This window comes from Magnolia sinica, chromosome 8 (genome assembly GCF_029962835.1).
Source record: "Magnolia sinica isolate HGM2019 chromosome 8, MsV1, whole genome shotgun sequence".
NCBI classification, from domain to species: domain Eukaryota; kingdom Viridiplantae; phylum Streptophyta; class Magnoliopsida; order Magnoliales; family Magnoliaceae; genus Magnolia; species Magnolia sinica.
In genome coordinates this window covers 33594209-33611397 of record NC_080580.1, presented here as the reverse complement: position 1 = coordinate 33611397, position 17189 = coordinate 33594209, and the positions used below count along the sequence as shown (strand labels likewise).

The window sequence follows — 17189 nt, the reverse complement described above, 5'->3', positions numbered from 1 at the left end:
TCCGTCTCTCTTGGAAGTTGGAAGATCAAGATTCAAGAACTTTCAAGTTTCAAGGAAGATAGCTTGTTGATTTTCTACAATAATAAATAAATAGCTTGTTGATTTTGTTGTTACTTCTTGTTAACTATATTGTTAGATGTCGATGACTTGATGTTTAATTGATTTTATCTCTCGCAAATGTATTTTAAATATATAAAATTAGTTATTTATTAACTTAGAAAAGTTTTCTTAGTTTCTTATATTTTTTACATTATATATATATATATATTTATTTATATTTATTTATTTTTAAAAAAAGCGTCCACATATGCGATTGTGCGATTGCATATGTGCATAGGCATATGCGATCGCACATTATCGCATATGCGATTTGACAACATTGATTTGCACATATACATTAATCTTTGAAATGATGTACTATAACAATGATAAGTCCTCTTTGTGCAAGAACATCCAAGAAAAATATATTAAGTACTCGAGGATCAAATTTATCACGGTCAAACTCTAATTGATGGGCAAAACAAACACATCAAAAAACTTTAGGAGGTAGAGAGAACAACGGGATATTTGGGAACAAAACTTGATGAGGTGATTGATCCCTTAAAACAGATGAGGGTATTCGATTTATCAAAAAACATGTTGTGAGTATGACATCACTTCAAAAACTCTTAAGAACATTCATATAATTAAAAGAGCTCCAATTACCTAAAGGAGGTGACAATTTTTCCATTTTGCAACTTTGTTTTGTTGTGGGGTGTGTGCACATAATGTTTGATGTAGGATTCTCGTTTTAGAAAAAAAATAAAATAAAATAAAAGCTTGGGACATGTACTCCTTGGCATTATCAGACCGAAACATAAATACTTTTGAACTAAACTGATTTTGCACTTTCATGTGGAAAGTCTTAAAAATAGAAAATAATTCAGATCTTACCTTAAATAAAGCCATACCATTCTTGAACAATCATCAAATGTGACAAAATACTTGAACCCAAACTTATTTAGATCTTACCTTCCTTAAATAAAGCCATGCCTGCTGGTTGAGGTGGAGCATCAAGCAGTGGGTGGCCGATGGGTGTCTTGTGAGAGAGAGAGATGAGAATGGAATGGGGGCAGTAGGGGCAGCATGAAGAGAATCAAGAGATTATGATTTTATATTTTTTAAAATATTTATTGCTTGGGATGGTCCCGTTCTAGGTTCGATACCAAGGTCAGTTCCACGGGCGGTGACATATGCTTTTAAACGGTGGAAAAAGCATACTTTAGAAAAAGCTAAAAAGGTAAAGTTAAAGCAAATAGCTTCGACCCCTCTTTCAAAACCCTAAAACTCATGCCATCCCTCCGCAGCGGCAGATTCTCCTTCCACAGGTATGAATCTATTCAATTACCTACTCTATCTAATCTAATATCTCTCGCTTTTTTTTTTTCTTTTTCTTTTCTTTTTTTTTTTCTTTTTTGTTTCTTTTTTCAGGTATGGTGGTTTGATTCCAAAGGCCTGGTTATAGTCTAAAATAAGTTCTAAACTTCCTCTAGTCTTGAGAGAGAGAGAGAGAGAGAGAGAGAGAGAGAGAGAGAGAATGGAATGGGGGCAACAGGGGTGGCATGAAGATAACAAAGAGATTATGATTTTATATTTTTTAAAATATTTATTGCTTGGGATGGTTCGGTTCCAAGTTCAATTCCAACGTCAGTTCCACGGTTCGGTTCATGGTTCGATTCGGTTCTACATAATCCCAAACCGAGAACCGAACCAAACTAATTGGTTCTTTGATTCTCGGAACCGGAACTGGAACTGGTGCACTTCAGAACCGAACCAAACCGTGCGGTTTGGTCGGTTCCAGTCCGGTTTACCGGTTGTACCGATTCCATGTGCACCCTTAGATAGGACATCGACGATTAAAAAAAAAAAAAAAAAGAAAAAAAATAAAAAGGAATAGCACTCTTAAGGATCTTTAATGATGGATGATCAAGATGGTAGTGCCATTGATAAGCTAAGGTGTCCTTTTGTGCTGTTGTGCCCACAACATCACAATAAAGTAGTACAACCCGTCATGCTCATGTCCTCTACCAATCTTCTTCTGTCTTTAGGTTTTGGTAAACACAATTTAAGCAACAATTAAAGGATTTAGTAAGTTTGTTAAAAGACAAAAGGCTTAAAGGAAATTTTAAAACAAATAAAACAATGGATAATGAAAGAGAGGGACTTGTATGAACGGTACTTATTTCACATATTTTGGATTGGGTACCATCTGCCAAATGGACAGAAGAGCCTATTGATGAGCCATCAATGCACGAAAATACACTAGACTGACCTGTCATATGGTCGGACACTCCAGAGTCAATTAGTCATGAAGTATGAGACTTGGATCCTAAACAAGCCATACATGGTCACAAATGTAGCTTCAGGGGTGGAAGTAGCTACAATAGTAGGAACGGAATGATTCTGTAGATTGTTCAAGTTGGAATGTTCTTCTAGAGTTAGAGTAACCATCTCACTAGTAGTCATATGTGTATGTGGAGCAGTAAATGTAAAATTAACTAGAGGAGGCCCATTGTTCTCGAGTGTGGGAAGCTTGATTAGCCCATGCAGGTTTCCCATGGAGCTCTTGACATTTTTCAACAGAATGATTAGAGAGCCTACAATGTGTGCACTTTTTAGGTCTACGGCCTTTACCATGGCCACTTCTCATGTTACAACTACCACCATCGTGGCCCCGGCTAGAGAACGATGCTAGAGCAAGCTATTATTGGCTACACTTGTAGAGCCTAAAGAGACACGTTAAGAGGCGTGCATACAACTTGTTTAAAGATGACCTATCTTTGGCACCCAAAATATGTGCATGAACCGGTTCATTGGCTACTTGAAACTCTTCACATTGCCGATGTAATTTCTCCAAATCGGTAGTCCGGGCCTAATACACATTCAACTTTTACGACATTCCTTTGAGTTTGGAATAATATTCGTCTCTAAGGATTTATCTCATTATTAGAGCTTGAATATTTCTTCACATAACTTAGAAGTACGAGAGATGTTTTTATTGGATGAATGCATCTCTCGTAGAGCATCTCACACTTAACCATATAAAAAAACATGACATTTGCACTTATGAAGGGTTCCATATTATTCCATAACTAGGTCATAAATTAGGTGTTTCCCTATATCCATTGGTCATAAGTACTGGATTCTTAATCAGTTTTCTCTATGGTCAAATATCTCAATTTTCCCTTGGCCTCGAAAAAAACTTGGATTGACTTAGACCATTGTAAATAATGTCTCATTTAACTTAAGAGAGGGTATTTAAACCCCTAAAAAATAAAATGGATTTATAAATCTAGATTTCGAGACACTTTTTATCTCCATAACTCATAAAAGAAGAGTATCTCACACACATAAACGCGGGCTGACTGAGCACAATCAGTGAACACCACACGTGACACTTCACACGATGCACATATCACCTCAGATAGAAGAATCAACCCACATGTCTACTACTTCCAACTGGCCACAAAGAAATATAGTCACAAACACAACATCCAACACAGGCAAACAACCCACATGTTTACAACAATTCGGGTGATATCATTTAAGAAGCTGATGTCTTCGCTCTTCCATGCACATATAGACCATTACAAAAGGCTCGATACAAAAGAAACCAAAAAGAAACATGATGCGGGACAATTAACCACTTCCTCTAAAAGCTCGAACTGATAGAGCATGGCGAATTAATCTATTTATCTCATAGCCCAAGCCCCACATCGCATGGGTTAGGACCTTAGCCGAACCCCCCTCGTGGGCCCCACTTCACATGGGCTCCGCTTCACACAAGCCACCCGCTTCACATGGATGGGGCCCGCCTCACACGAGCCACCCGCCTCACATGGGCCGCCTACCCCGAGTGTGCCCTTACATCCCACAGGCAACCTCACTCGAGCTCAATGTGAAAATGCCACTGCGTTAATCACCCTCGGTGAGGAGTCTTGAACACGAGACCTCCTGCTCTGATACTACTTTGGTGTAGGACAATTAACCACTCGCTCTAAAAGCTCGAACTGATAAAGCATGATGAATTAATCCCTTTATCTCATAGCCCAGCCCCACATCGCATGGGTTAGGACCTCGGCCAAACTCCCCTTGTGGGCGCCACTTCATATGGGTTCCGCTTCACACGAGCCACCCGCTTCACACGGATGGGGCTTGCCTCACACGGGCTGCCCACCCTGAGTGTGCCCCTGCATCCCACAGGTAGCCCTACTCGAGCCTGGTGTGAAAATGCCCCTGCATTAAAACCTTAGGTTTCTTAAGAAAATTTCAGCATGAGCAAAATAAGGGACACTAAGGGATAAAAGAAGAGAAGGAATAAGAAGATTAGTAAAAGAAGGATTAGAAATGTCGAAGCTTTGATACCATGTAAAATAGTGGAAAGAGAGATGGAATAGAGAAGAAGAAAGAGAGAGAAGAAAATTGGCTGAAGTACGGGCTCACACCCTCTCCTCACCTTCTTTTATATTATGAAAGTTTCATAATTACAGAGATTCCATTACTAACAAAAGCAAAATCCCCTCCATGTCGTAGACCAAATTAACCCATCTAAGTGGGCCTATGTAGGCCCATATCACATTCATTAAAAAGGAAGAAACCTAGGTAGTAGGCTTCCCATCTATTGTAGTGGATTCCACATGTGATGAAGACAATAGTAGGCTTCCTACCTACTATAATGGATCCCTTGTGATGAAGACAATGATGATGTCTTCTACACAGGTGCTATTGTGGCCAAGGAGTTCATAGCCTAAAATGGCACTAAAACAAGCTATCTTGAAGGGTTTGGGGCTGTTGATAGTTGATATTGGCCCACAAATTTATTGGATGATAAAAAAGCACTAAAATAGGATCAAATGATTGGTTTATGGTAGGATTTCGTAAGAATTTGAGCTTTGGTGGCCTTAGGTATGTCTGGACAGTATATTACTAGCTGTTGGGTAATATTACAAAATTATGTGTCAAGATGTTAAATAAGGAGAACCAAGCAATTGGGAAAGGATTATTAATAGAACATGATGCAGGACTTGAAATTCAAATATGATGTGCGAGATTTCAAGCTTAAGATCACATTGGTTCAGAAACAATTACACAAATTCCATATCCCATATGAAAGTCCAAACATTCAATTAAGGGGAGTTTATGCGGGTACAGGCCTACACATGTTGGGGCTGGATCAATAAAAATTATGAACCAAACGATACTCAAAGATAAGAAATAATCATCCACACATGCACAATAATCAGTCCCTAATCCAAGGGATTTACTAATTTCAACTCAAGGAACCCTAGGGTGAAAAAAAGGGCAAATAAATTTAGGGTAATGTAATCTAGGTTTAGGGAAAATGAGAAAAATAAGAGAAAAATTGAACCGGGAGACAATTCCCGCGAGCGGACAGTGGGCTAGGGCCTAGCGCACATGCGCACTAGCCTGGCCGCACGTGCGTGCGGGTCCCACACCCGGAAACTGATTCTTTAGCCCTGGTCGGCCAGGGGTGGGCTCCAAACCCCAAAGTTTCAGGGCGATCCGAGCTACGGCTTGGGCACGGTGCTTCGCCGAAGTTTCAGCCCTCCTACAGGGCCGGATTCTAGAAACTAGCTTAGGGAGAAGATCCACTGCAAAACTGATGGATTCGAGGTGAGGATGGCTGTAGAAGGTGAGATATATGGATGGAAGAGGGTAGGGGCAAGATGGGGATAGATGTGGCTTCGCACCACGATAGGTAGCTCTTTGAAAAGGGAGGGCTTCGCACCCACTTAAAATTTTCCACAACTCAGAAACTCAGAGTAGAAAAAAACTTGCAGGAATTTTTTTATTAGACTTCAATGAATCAAAAGAACTACAAGGGGTGCGTATTTATAAGAAAACTCTATACCCCAAAACTTGCGCCATGTGCACAACCTATTACTTGGTGATGAAGTAAACCAAAATAAAAACTAATCAAAGAAATCTAAAGCATTCATGATATTCTAAATAACATAAATAATCAAAACCGAAAATATGAAATCAATCCGACTAGTGGGCCCTGATCATGAGATCCCATGATGGGCTTTACTTGACTATCAGGCCCACTTCTATGAACCAAACTCCGTCTTCTAACTAGGAGGCCCTCCCTGGACGTCGTCATCGATCCAGATCGACGGTGGGGCCCTCCTTCGTCTGGCATACGTGCGTAGGGGGTGGCGTGCGTGCGCGTGTGCGCGTGATGTCCTCATCAATTCTCCTCGGCTGCGAAGATTTCGCCACTGGTGAAATAAAACTCATGAACCGCTTCAGGATGTCAGGATCAAGTTTCTGAAGCTCCTCCTCAGTGAGCCAAGTGCTGTCTGAAGCTGGGTGTGACTTCCATTTAACCAGGTACGTTTGAAACCTGCCGTTTGACGTTGAAATTATCTAAGTCCAGGATATCCTCTATTTCCTCTCTGGGTGTGTGAAGACTAGGTATGGGAGGTAGAGGATGTGAAGAAAGGTCAGAAAAAGTAGGTATGAGAGGTAGAGGCTGGGAAGAAAGGTCGGGAAGAGTAGGTATGAGAGGTAGAGGCTGGAAAAATGGGTCGGGACGGGTAGGTATGGGACGTAGAGGCTGAGAAAATAGGCTGGGAAGGGTAGGTATGAGAGGTAGAGGCTGAGAAAATGGGTTGGGACGGGTAGGTATGGAACGTAGAGGCTGGGAAGAAGGGTTAGGAGGGGGCCATGGATCAAGGGAAAGGTTTGGGGAATCAGGATGGTTAAGTTAAAGGTTATTCAATGCATCAATGGCCCCTTGAAATGCAACTAGATCCCCTTGAAATGCAACTAGATCCTCCACTTTAAATGTGGAACTAATTCCCATGGAGGGTGGAAGATTTGCCACATATGTATTGAGACCGTTTCATTTTATAATTTTGAAAGGTCCAGCGCTACGCGTGTGTAACTTACGAACGGCCCCCGGAGGATACCGCTCGGGCCTGATGCGGACCATCACAGAGTTCCTTACATTGAATTCCTTGAAACATTTATGCTGGTCTGCAGAAAATTTGTAATGTTCATTACTAGTAGTGATCTTCTGCCTGATTTCTTGATTCCATGAATGAATGTGATGCGCAAAAGACTCTGCAGGCTCTGACGGCCTATGAGACAGTGACATAGGGACAAGATCAATAGGTTTCTCAGGTTTATAACTAGTAACGACTTCATAAGGATTGAAACCTGTGGACCTATCGACAGAACTATTAAACGCAAACTTGGCTGTAGGTATTATAGTGTCCCATATTCTGTTGTGTTCTATATCCCTCTTAGGGGGATACTCATCCGGTAGATCATCAGGACAGACATCACGAAACTCATCCACTACTGGAATGGTCTCAGTGGGTAACTCTACACTAGCCTCTGGTGCACTCTCTTCAGCTACAAGGCCGCACATATTGTACCCCTCAAAATAGTGGTCTTGATGTCCTTCATGGGGTGGGTGCACGCGCATAACTGATTCTTTGGCCAACTCCATTCATTAGTCTATCCTTCTGGCCACCTGCCTGAGATTGACCATCTACCTCAATGGTGGGGTTTGTCCCGACGGAAGCCTTTAGTTGGGTAATGCACACATCAAATTGATCAAAGCGTTGATATATACGTTGTTCCAAGTGCTTACCCAAAGACTCGATCTACTAGGATAGTTTGTTTAGTGACTCTTGCAATCGTTCCATGTTTAGTGTAGGGTGCAAACCAACCAAGACCCGTACGTGAGGGCATACGACTACTAACTCCACCTAAGGCTTTCTATGACGACTATATGCAACTAGATAGGACTAAATGATGCTATCTATATGAGGGAACTATGCAGTGTTACTAAAATCCAGCAATATAATTGACAAAATAAGGGACTATGGACTCCTAAAAGCTACATGTAATGGACTGGATGCATGAAGGACTTAACAAACTAACTCTTAAACAAGTAATGTATTCCCCTATAAGAACCCTAAGCTCTGATACCAAATTTGATACAGGACTTGAAATTCAAATATTATGTGTGAGATTTCAGGCTTAAGATCACGTTAGTTCAGAAACAATTACACAAATTCCATATCTCACATGAAAGTCCAAACATTCAAGGAGTCTATGTGGGTCCAGGCCTACACATGTTAGGGCTATATTAATATAAATTATGAAGCAAACAATACTCAAAGATAAGAAATAATCATCCACTCATGCACAATAATCAGTCCCTAATCCAAGGGATTCACTAATTTCAACTCAAGGAACTCTAGGGTGAAAAAAATGGCAAATAAATTAAGGGTAATGCAATCTAGGTTTAGGGTTTATGAAAATAGGTATGAAAATGGGAAAATAAGAGAAAACCTGAACCGGGAGACAATTCCCGCTAGTGGACAGCAGGCTAGGGCCTGACGCACATGCCCACTAGCCTGGCCGCACATGCGAGCAGGTTCCACACTTAGAAACCGATTCCTTGGCCCTGGTCGGCCAGGGGTGGGCTCCAAACTCCCAAAGTTTCAGGGCGGTCCGAGCTACAAGCTGGGCCCAATGCTCTGCTGAAGTTTCAACCCTCCTGCAGGGCCGGATTTTAGAAACTGGCTGTATGGAGAAGATCCATTGCAAAACTGATGGATTCGAGGCGAGGATGGTTGTAGAAGGTGAGATATATGGATGGAAGAAGGTAGGGGCGGATGGGGATAAATGTGACTTCGCACCACGGTAGTTAGCCCTTCGAAAAGGGAGGGCTTCGCACCCACTTGAATTTTTCCACAACTCAGAAACTTAGAGAGTAGAAAAAAACTTGCAGGAATTTTTTATTAGACTTCAATGAATCAAAAGAATTACAAGGGGGGTGCCTATTTATAAGAAAACTCTATACTCCAAAACTCGCGCCATGTGCGCAACCTATTACTTGGCGATAAAGTAAATCAAAATCAAAGAAATCTAAAGCGTTCATCATATTCTAAATAATATAAATAATCAAAACCTAAAATATGAAATCAATCCGACTAGCGAGCCCCGATCATGAGTTCCCATGATGGGATTTACTTGACTATCGGGCCCACTTCTATGAACCAAACTCCGTCTTCTAATTAGGAGGCCCTCGTTGAACGTCGTCATCGATCCAGATCGACGGTGGGGCCCTCCTTCATCTGGCGTACGTGCATAGGGGGTGGCGTGCGTGATGTCCCCATCAGAACAAGGGGTTTTATGTTGTGTGTAGTAGATTCTTTGTACACAAAGTGTGTTAAGATGTGTCTGTAAGAGAGTTGCATACATGTTTACATGTTTAACAGGGGCTAGGAATTATGCCCCTTTTCTCTCTAAACACACTGTGTTAAGCATTATCAAGTATTTTTTTATTATCTTTGCGATGGCAATCTAGTGGAAGGAGATTCCTTGCACAACCTTTTTATGAGTATTCCTGTGGAAGATTGAATGTTATGGAGGATGCTAGGGTGCATGCAGCGGAATTCAGTCTCCTTTTGTCATTCTCGATGTTGCAACTTTGATGTCAGCTCCTCTCCTTTTGTCATGCTCAATGTTGCAACTTTGATGTCGGCTCCTTGGCTAGAATTCCAAGAAGTTGCATTTGAGTCGCTGACTTTTCCCTATGGTATAATAGTTTATAGGCCGGTTGGATGCTTGTATATTTGTCTTTTTGTTTAACAAAACTTAAAGTTTATTGTCATGATAGAAGAAAGAAAGAAAGAAAAGGGTAGATGATAAGGTATTCTTCTTTATTTTTGCACACTCAATCATGTGGTTTTTGTGTGCTCTATGGGTTTATGTATCTGATTCTTCTTCCTTCTCTGTTCTTGTTTTCTTTTCTTCTTTTACATTGTAAAATCAGTCCGTGCAGTTGTATTCATTTGTTAAAGCATGTTAATGTTGGTGGATCAAATGTACAATGGTCTTGGCATTAAGATGCTGGAGTTTGTTAACCAATTTCAGAAGGATTCTTTAAAATGATTTTGGGGCTGTCTTTCTGATGGTGTGAACCTGATTTCAGTTCACTAATTATACCAATAATAGAAGGAAGTGTGGAGAGGAAGACCTCCCAAAGGTTGCATGTTTCTGGGCAGGAAGCCCTACTTGTTTTGGAAACTTTCCAAGTTAGGAAGAGTTTGGTTTTAGAAGTTTCTTAGAAAATAATTACAGACATAATTGGAATAGGTTTAGACACTGGTCGCCATTAAACTTAAGGTTTTTGGTGGAAGCATTTTGATGAAATTATGTTTCGTACTAAACTTTGGAAACTTCCTTTCATTGGGTCCCCATTTTTGTAATTTGGGGGAATCATCTATTTTGATGATTTTTTTCAGTCGTTTTGTAATCCATTAGTTCTTTGTGGTGAATCTAAACACGTTAAACCCCTTTTGGATTGAGGAAATTGAAAAAGATGGTGGTTCTCGATGATTTCCATATTTTGCTAACAGATTCTGTTAGCAAAATGCTACTAGAGGACAGATTCTTGTAATCTGACTTGTGCACTGCAGGCCATATCTTTTGATTGGAGAGTAATTTTTCATTCCTTTTTTTTTTTCCTGTTAATTAGTTCCGTGACTAAATTACAACCGTGCAAAATGTACGACCATTCCAATATCATTTGTTTGGTTTGCAAATTCCACAAACAATGCACAGAAAATTCTGGTCGGAATGTAGATTCTAGCCACACCATGATTTTCCCTTGTGATAATCAGAATCAGGCGGCTGGATTAGCTTGCTGAGTCATGCCCAAATCTGATTTGATGGAGAGGATCATCAAATGATGGCCTAAATGAAGCAAATATATATATATATATATATATATATATATATATATATATATATATATATATATATATATATATATATATATATATATATATATATATATATATATATAAAGTCTTTTTTTGACTTTATTGCCCGGAGGTTGAAAACTAGTATGAATCATGTTGATTGATCTTTAGATCCCTTGGGAATCGCAGCATTGATATGATCTATCAATTAGGTGTACAATTAACATATGGCTTGATGATGGATACCATATGTTTCTAGAGCCTACTTGAATGGATGCTAATTACAACTTGATGGCTGGCCATTGGTTAATAGGTTCAAGTTCATGGATGATAGGTAAGTGTTGATCAGTGGTAAATTGTTTTCCACATGATGATGATGATGACGATGACGACGACAACGACGACGATGATAATAATGATAATGATAATAATAATAATTATAATAATGATGATCCCAAATTGGTATACATATTGATATTTGATAGAATGGTTGTAATAACCCATTGAAATATATGCTTTATCAAAAAAAAAAAGAAGAGGAAATTCCGAGCCTCGAGTGGGCCACAAACGTAAAGGATCACAAACAAGCAACTTGCCAACGTTTTTTAATCATCCATTTAGATGGCCAACACTTGGACAGTTTGGATCATTCTATTGGTGTGATTTTAGTGATGTAGCTGATAATTGGATTGTTTTGAAGTATCATCAACGTGCCACATGTACAATGGACACGTGTGTAGCGACGCCTGCGTTTGCTCATGCGATTCTCTAAGGGAGTCCAAAAAGGCATTCCATCCCATTTACTCCCAATTCTCTCATCTTCTTAAGGATATCAAATCTGCCCCATATACTCCCAATTCATTTACTCCCCATTCCATTTACCTCCATTTATACCTCTTACCCCATTTACTCCCATCCAAACGACCCCCAAGTGTTTAACTTTTGGAAGGTTTATGTGGTGATTTGCTTCCATTAAAGGAAACAAAGTTGTGTTTGCATAGTCTTCATCCATTAATTTACCCCTCAAAGGTGGGACTAATGTGGGTATGTAAGAATATCCAAGTGTGAAGCCATATATGCATAGGGTGATTCTTGGAGTATGAACCATTGGAACACAAAAGGTTAAATGTTGAACACTGCATGAATCATTATGGGGGAATAACACTCAAGTTGCCATGTTCATCCTAAACCAGATATAAGAGGAGAGCATTGCATAAGGGATCACCATCTTTCACATTTGTGTTTCTTCAATATGAGAAGATAAGATGATGAATTATGGCGAATTCTCATAGCATGAATAATTGGTCACTTGGGGTTTCGATTGTGCTGTGTAAAATGAATGTCCATCAATTTTGCCAAGATGTGGGACAATTGTCTCGCTGATTTATTGCTATTTATTCTAAAAACCCTGAATAGATGAGTTATTTACAATTCGTGCTCTCCTTTTCTGGAATAATTGAATTTTTGCCAATAGGGTGAGTGGTTGTTTACTGTAGTTTAGTACACAAATTTGTAGATAAAATGAGATTCTCAGCACTAAGAAGCTCAATAGTCAATAGATCTGATTTTGTTGATAGGAGGCGTCACAGGTTCATCTTTTCTACTCCCGTTCCTGGTGTACTTAACAAGAATCATCTGAGAATGATCAAAATGCCTATGAGAGATGGGTCTATGCTAATGGCATGGTAGGTCCTACATACGTGGGGTTGATTTCTAACTTTCTCCAGCATCATCATAAAAATAATGGGGTGGCACATGACTCCTCAATCCATGAGGAGATTTTTGGCGAACAACTTAGGGTTGAAACGTTGCTCATTTTAAAGAATGTCCTGCATCGAACATGAAATATCACATTCTCAAGGTGATGATATACATTTTTGAGCTGGAGGTCATTGGAGTTGACGTAGATGTATATACAAACAGTAACTCCATCATGAATTCATGACGGAAGGGTCTTGAACCTTTTACTTTGAATTAAATGATCCGCAATTCTAAAAATATCTAAGTGGTCACCAAAGTGTTTTATATACAACTTACGTTGGTACAAAAAGGTACTACATTAGCAGGATGGTCAGTCCGTATTTGGGAGATCGTTCAAGCCCAATAAGAGGAAGAATATGAAGAAGAATGGAAAGAGTAAATGCAATATGCAGCAAAAAACAAGTGTCAAACCCTCTGAAGTCAGAATCTTCTTCCCAACAAGAACATCTAAAAGGGCAAAGCTATAAGCAAGCAGAAAAGGTTCAAACGCAAGTGTTTCCATTGTATAAAAAGTGATTAGCAGCTGGGTCCATTGGGATGATAAAAAAAGGACTCGTGTATGTATGAATTACTTGTTTTGGTATAATAAGACCCGTGCCATACTACATGTGTCTAATTTGTTGCAGGGGTAAAGGAAAATATGGTACCTAGATGAAGGAGATTGTGCATGACTGCAATCGGGAACAGAGACCCGAAAGAAGGTCGTTGTATTGGCACATTCAAGCTAGGATTAGACAATTAACCACTTGCTCTAAAAGCTCGAACTGTTAGAGCATGGCGAATCAATTCCTTTATCTCATAGCCCAGGCCCCACATCCCTTGGGTTAGGACCTCAGACGAACCCCTCTCGTGGGCCGCAAATCACATGGGTACCGCCTCACACGAGCCACCCGAATCACATGGGCCGCCCACCCCGAGTGAGTCCCTGCATCCCACAGGCTACCCCACTTGAGCCCAGTGTGAAAATGCCACCAAGGTGTTCTGTATCCGTTACGATAAGCCCGTAAAGGCCGATACGTATAGGTAACGACCATGACCGTTACGCGATATGGGGGTGAAACGGGACAGTTGGCTTTTTGGGGCCGTATCGGTCATTATGGTGGCCGTAAAGGCCGTTATGGGGCAAAACAACCGTTACCCTCACAACGGTCGAAAAACGACAAATTTTTTCCTTATTTAAATCCATTTTTCTTCTATCTTTTTTCACTTTCTTATTCCAAAAACTCTTCTAAATCATTTTACAACAGATTTTGACCACTTTTACTATAATTTTTAAGATTAAAACCATAGATTGAAGTGATTTGAGAGAATAGAAACTCCGAGGACCTTTTTAAAAGATTGAAAAAGTAGTATTTATACCTTGTTTCTAGTTCTAATACCTGATTGCGATGTGTAAACATTAGATACATATTAATCATGTTCACAAATTCACTAGACAGCCTGATACAACACTCTCACCAAATAGTGGACCGTTTCACTATCATAAACATGTTCAAAACAAAAAAATGAACACATATTTGAAATATTTACTTTATTCCGGAATTTCTAGATATTTTTTCAGAATTTTTCGAGCAAAAGAAAATTTTCAACCGTTATGGGGGTCATAACGGTCGTTACGCCCCCGTATCGGCAATGGTGGTGACCATTACGGCCACCGTTACCAATACGGAATACCTTGAATGTCACTGCATTAATCACCCCTGGTGAGGAGTCTTGAACCCAAGACCTCTCTCTTGATTCCAATTTGATGCAGGACAATTAACCACTTGCTCTAAAAGCTCGAACTGTTAGAGCATGACGAATCAATCCCTTATCTCATAGCCCAGGCCCCACATCTCATTGGTTAGGACCTCGCCCGAACCCCCCTCGTGGGCCCCAAATCACATTGGTACCGCCTCACACGAGCCATCCGAATCACACAGGTGGGGCCCACCTCTCATGAACCACCCACTTTGCACGGGCCACCCACCCTGAGTGTGTCCCCGTATCCCACAGGCTACCCCACTCGAGCCTGGTGTGAAAATGCCCCTGCATTACTTTCCCAAAAGCAATGTCCTACTGGGTAATGAACTGTTTGGAAATTGTTAATTTAGAAGTTTATGGACCTATGAATGTGAGAGATGGTGGTGGTTTTCTGCATTTCATGAAATTTATAAATGACTACTCATGATATGTCTATATCTGTTTGCTTCATCAGAAGTCTGATATGATAGAGAAATCCACTGAAAATTGGACTCAAAGTGGAGAAGCAAATGGGCAAACTCATTGAAGTTCTTAGATTAGGTAGAGGATGACATGAAAGATCGGATGCTTCCCTGGATTGTCTGAGGGATTGTGATTGTTTATCAATGTACACTACCTGATATGCTACAACAAAATGGGGCGTCTATAAAGAGAAATCGTACACTAATGGATATGATCAAGTCTGTAGTGAGCCATGTGGATCTTCAATGCATATGTCTTGAAGAGAGTATGATTAATGTGGCGATAAAACACCATATGAGTTGTGGGCTAATCATAAATCTTTCTATAGTCAAATACAGATTTGGCAATGCCTTGCAACATCTCAAGTGGATTGAGTTGAGCAAATTTTGTTCAAAGGTGGATGTTTACCATTTCACAGGCTATCTTAATGAGATGAGGGCTACAATGTTTATAATCAGAGTATAAATGTTGTATTCTTGGAGGATGAATGCATGATAAATGACTAAAATGGAATGAGGACACTGTTTGAATAAGTACAAGAGCCTGAAGTTTTCCAGCATCTCTTGTTGTTACGAACAACAAGGACACTCAGGTCGTGGGATATCCTTGCCTCAAGCACAGACCTGATTTATTTACTGACCAAAGAGGGAGAGACTCCATTGTGTTTAAGACAAGGACACTGATGCTACCTATCAAGGAACCATTTCATCCTCAGAGATGCAAACAAATGGATGAAAGCTATGCAATTTCGACAATGGATTCAATGTTCTCCAATCAGGTTTGGAAATTTGTGGATGTAAAATTAAATTCTATTAAAATCAGTGGGTTGTAAATGGATCTACAAGCGAAAAAGAGAGGTTTTAATTGGAAAGTGGAAGGGTTATACTTGGAAAGATGGTATTGGTTATAAGGAAACCTTATCATATTGCTGTTTTGAAATCTATTCTACTTTTTCTAGCAATTATTGCAGACTATTGACTTCCAAACCCAGCAAATGAAAGTTAACATTGTGGATCTCTTGAAGAAGGGATTTATGGGTTTTTTTTTTTTTTTTTGGCGCAGGTCATGAAGGCAAGATTAAAGCATGCATCTCGTAGTTGGAATCTATGTTTTGGCATAGAGCTTTCTTGGCCTGTATGCATGTGCAATGAAACTCATATGCACACCTCACATGTCACCATGGCATGATAGGTCCAAGATCCAATGCACCCATCAGAACGGCACCACCATATTGTTGCCCTAGCCCACGTATCAGGTTTATCCACAGGTAAGGTGGGTCACACTTAGCAAAATATATGTATATTCTGAGAAAACGGGGGGGAAGTTTTCTAATCCATCCACCTGTTTCCAATACTGGGGCCAACATGCTGAGGACCAGCTTTATTTTTGGGAAAACGTGTACATGTACGGACCAACGCGATGGATTGGATGTCACAGCTATGTGCCATGCTGGCACACAAGTGGTGTGTAGATGAGCTTTCTTGTGCATGTGTGTGCACTTAGAGAAGCTGTTTAGCGTAATGTCACATTGATGTACATCTAGATCTATTATGCTGGGCATCGAGATCATGTTGGATTGCATGATTTTGGTTGTCTATAGTTTGGAGCATGTCAGTGGCTCCCAAATGGTTTCAGATTGGGATGGTATGTGATTGGTGTGTTCCTCTGCTCAATATCTTTCACTGATACAGAGCTTTTGTTGATTGGACCACGGATGCTTGGGATCACTTGTGCTATCTATAACTTCTGTTTAAGAATTTATGATCTGATATGATCCCAGGACAAATGAAAGTTGGTACAAGTTGAAGGCTGTGAAAGGGTAAGGGGAAGAGTCCAAAAAGACATTGGTGGTGTGATGTGAGGCCGTAGGAAAAGACTTGATGTGCTATGGTCTAACTGAAGTTAAGGCCCTGGTAGAGTGGAATGGTGGAACAAGATTCATGTAGCTGACCTGAATTAGTTGTGGTAAGGCTTAAATGATGATGACATGATTTGAGAGTTTGCATGTTGCTTATTCAATGTGCTGTGTAAACCAATTTATTCAATCCATATTGACTGATCTAGAGGACTTATATGAGGTCCATTAGCTCTTCTGATTGCTGCTATTCGATTTTACACACGTGGGGCTACTCTTGCTTATTGATATACGGCTCTTGTATGGAGTTTGTGCTCTCTATTAACTGTTGCAGTGATGTTGTTCTTTGTGGGGTCTGTTCCAATTCTTTGATGAAGAAGACGATGGCAAGTTGTGGGGTGGCAACTTCTCTTGATGAAGAAGACATGCAGGGCTTGCCTTCATGATGCTGAACCTGATTGTGGGGGGCTGACAATGTGTTGGGGAGAAAACAATCACCGGCAAAGGAAGTCCAATGGAAAATTCATCAATGGTGAAGATCAAGGGCATCTCCTCCAAATATGCTAGTATGGCCTGCT

General features: G+C 40.2%; 1 protein-coding gene across 3 annotated transcripts in view; it reads left to right on the top strand.

Annotated features, from left to right (window-relative positions):
* LOC131253211 (uncharacterized) overlaps positions 1–16849 on the top strand; it is a 28954-nt gene extending 12105 nt beyond the window's left edge. The window contains exons 3-4 of one of the 3 annotated variants that reach the window (XM_058254111.1): positions 15819–16023; positions 16537–16849. The gene's annotated coding sequence lies outside the window, so the exon portion shown is untranslated. Of the gene's footprint in view, positions 1–15818; positions 16430–16536 lie in introns of those variants that run through there. The other 2 variants (XM_058254112.1, XM_058254110.1) reach the window with 2 other exon arrangements.
* Positions 16850–17189: the final 340 nt, after the last annotated feature.